General features: G+C 39.8%; 1 non-coding gene across 1 annotated transcript; it reads right to left on the reverse strand.

Moving 5' to 3' along the window:
* Positions 1 to 2,546: 2,546 nt before the first annotated feature.
* Positions 2,547 to 2,619, reverse strand: TRNAC-GCA. The gene has a single exon. It is a non-coding gene; the product is annotated as a tRNA-Cys (tRNA).
* Between the last annotated feature and the right edge of the window lie 1,208 nt (positions 2,620 to 3,827).

Raw genomic sequence — 3,827 nt, forward strand, 5'->3', positions numbered from 1 at the left:
TAAGTCGAGTCCATCTCTTGTGACTCTGTGGACTGTGGCCCACCAGGTTCCTCTGTCCATGGGATTCTCCAGGCAAGAACACTGGAGTCGGTTGCCATTTCCTTCTCCAGAGGATCTTCCTGGCCCAGGAACTGAACCCAGGTGTTCTGCATTGCAGGCAGATTCTTTACCAACTGAGCTAAGAGGGGAGCCCCTTCTATCCCCTAGAGTTGTAATAATGATTGAATGAGCTAATCTACAAATGGCACTTACCCTTGTGCCCACAGCAAAGGACGCCTTTATGAGCATCACCCATGACAATGGTGATGATTTCTATTTCACGTGGCATTTTACTGCACATTTCCATGTATGTGAGCATGTGGGATTTTCTTCTGCTGACTGGCCCTGTCTCCAGGTATAGTCACATTGAGATTAGAACTTGAACATGTGCATTTCAGGCCAGCATAAATACTCAACCTATAGCACATATCATTCTGCATGTAGATAGAAATATTGAGAGAGAAATATATGGGTCTCTGCCCCAACATGTCCAATTCTGTGTGTTTTTTATGTTGTTCACCCTCTGGGAGTGATTCTGTCTGGGTCATTTTAGCAAACTTACACGGCTAATTTCCCATCAAAGGAAACACCATGCTAGGTTAGTAGTGGGCTCTGGACCCGCAAGAGTGGCTTTCTTGCATCCACTCAGCATGTGGTTTCTATAGGACCTATCCTATAGAAATATCCTTACATACAGTATAGCCTTACATACTGCTTATCTTATGACACCATCAATACACTGTAATTTTTAATATCTTGACTGATGGGGTGAGTGCAGTCTTGCATTTCTATTCCCACTGGGCTGACTGTGGCATTCACAGGCTGCTGGTTGAGAGTCTGTGCTGATGGGAATTTAATGTAACATTTCACTGTAGTGAGAACAAGCTGATTCAGAAACAGTGGATGGAAGCGACTGGACCCAAACCATGCACTGTGGACCCATCCTTCCAACTTTATCCCCCCAACAAGGCATCAGTTGACAAAGGAAGATATTTCCCCTTTTCTCTTTTCACTTAACATCTCCTGATGTGCACTCTCAGTGATCATGAACACTTGAAGAGATCCTGTTCATCAGGGCAATGAGCCACTTCTGTGAGAACTGTTGCATCTCCTTCCATTTATCTCCAGAGTTGCTCTTCAGGCTGATTCTTCTTCCCAGGGTTGTTTTACTCTAAGTCAGCAGGGGGCCCCCAAATCACCTCTACTTTCACAATTTTTTACATTGACTATATAAACACTTTTAGTAATTGTTTTTTTTACTATTTATTTTTCTCAATCACCTTTCCAAAAGATATTCCAAGGTTTAAGTGATTTTGAAATAATGACATTTAAGGTGATCCCTTCCCTGCAGGACAGATTAAACCTTAAAGTGGTGTGGTTTTGTTTTGTTTTGTTTTTTTCATTATTCCAGTTATATAATGGATATATGACATCACTGCATATGCTTAAGATGTGCAACATGACAACTTGTTAAATGTATTGGGTTGGTCAAAAAGTTGGTTTGGGTTTCTATACAATGTTATGGAAAAACCAGAAAGAATGTTTTGGCCAACCCAATATATATTACAAAAAGATCATCACAATAGGTTTAGTTAATATCTATCACCTCTCACAGTTACAACTTTTTTTCTTGTGATGAGGAATTTTAAGATCTACAATCTTTGCAAACTTCAAATATAAATGCAGTATTGTGAACTATAAACCCATGCATATATGGTGAACTAATATTTGACAATGTGAATCACAAAAAACTAGAAAATTCTTAAAGAGATAGGAATACCACACCACCTTACCTTCTGCCTGAGAAACCTGTATGCAGGCCAAGAAGCAACAGTTAGAACTGGACATGGAACAATGACCTGGTTCAAAATTGGGAAAGGAGTACAAGGCTATATACTGTCACCCTGCTTATTTAACTTATATGCAGAGTACATCATGAGAAATCCTGGGCTGGATGAAACCAAGCTGGAATCAGAATTGCCAGAAGAAATATCAACAACTCAGATATGCAGATGATACCACTCTAATGGCAGTAAGGGAAGAGGAACTAAAGAGCCTCTTGATGAGGGTGGAAAAGGATAGTGAAAAAGCTGGTTTAAAACTCAACATTCAGAAAACTAAGATCATGGCATCTGGTCCCATCACTTCATGGCAAACAGAAGGAGAAAAAGTGGAACCAGTGACAGATTTTCTTTTTGTGGGCTCCAAAATCACTGCAGACAGTGACTGCAGCCATGAAACTAAAAGATTCTTGCTCCTCGAAAGGAAAGCTATGGCAAACCTAGACAGCATATTAAAAAGCAGAGACATCACTTTGCTGACAAAGATTGGTATAGTCAAAGCTATGGTTTTTCCAGTAGTCACGTATGGATGTAAGAAAATGTTAGTCGCTCAATCGTGCCTGACTCTTTGCAACCCAATGGACAGTATCTCACCTGGCTCCTCTGTCCATGGGATTTGTCAGGCAAGAATACTGGAGTGGAGTGCCATTTCCTTCTCCAGGGGATCTTCCTGACCCAGGGATTGAACCTGGGTCTCCTGCATTGCAGGCAGATTCTTTACCAACTGAGCCACCAGGAAAATCTTTGAGAGTTGCATCATAAATAAAGCTGAGTGCTGAAGAATTGACACTTCAAATTGCAGCGCTGGAGAAGACTCTTGAGAGTCCCTTAGCTTGCAAAGAGATCAAACCAGTCAAATCATAAAGGAAACCAATCTTGAATATTCATTGGAAGGACTGATGCTGAAGCTCCAATACTTTGGCCACCTGAAGCAAAGATCCGGCTCGTTGGAAAAGATCCTGATGTTGGGAAAGACTGAAGGCAAAAGAAGGGGGCTGCAGAGGATGAGATGGTTAGATGGCATCACCGACTCAATGGACATGAGTTTGAGCAAACTCTGGGAGATAGTGAAGGACAGGGCAGCCTGGTGTGCTGCAGTCCATGGAGTCGTGAGAAGTCAGACATGACTTAACAATTGAACAACAAATATTTGACAAGGGAGCCAAGAATACTTGATGGAGAAAAGAAAATGTCTTCAATAAATGGTGTCAGGAAAGCTCGATTTTCACATTGAAAAGAGTGAAACTAGACTCCTGTCTTATACAGCTCACAAAAACTCAACTCAAAATAGATTAAAGATTTAAATGTAAAACCTGAAACTATAAAACTTCTAGGAGAAAATATAGGAAAAATCCTTCTTGACATTGGTCTTGGCAATTATATTTTTTATATATGACATACAAAGCACTTGACACAAAAGCAAAAATAAAGAAGTTGGACTATTGCTTTGTAGATAATAATGATGATAGCTAATATGTACTTGTTCTTACTATATGGTAATAATATGCTAATTAGTTAGCATGCCTTATAACATACAACCTTCATAACAGCTCAGTGAAGTATGTGCCATTGTTATCATCATTATGTAGATGAAAAAATTTGAAGTTAAGAGGGTTTAATGACTTGCCATGTGACAGAGAGGAGAGATGGTAAAGTAAGGATTTGAACCTGGGTGGGTCCAAATTCCAGTCTCTGCTTGTAACCACTATGTTCAGATGATACCATGACCTCATATCTTTCTAGTCACAGTTTTTTTTCTTCTATTACTTTATTTCCTTTCCCTACATTGTATTAGGGCTGGTGGTTGTGATTCATTGTGGCGTAAGACATTCATGTGTTGAACAAATATTTATTATGGTCCACGAATGTGTAAAGGTGATTTCAGCTGGTAGAGAGGAAATAAAGTGGATACACGAAGAATTATTTTCTAAATTCTCCCAGATAATT

This window comes from Cervus canadensis, chromosome 31 (assembly GCF_019320065.1).
Source record: "Cervus canadensis isolate Bull #8, Minnesota chromosome 31, ASM1932006v1, whole genome shotgun sequence".
Taxonomy (NCBI): domain Eukaryota; kingdom Metazoa; phylum Chordata; class Mammalia; order Artiodactyla; family Cervidae; genus Cervus; species Cervus canadensis.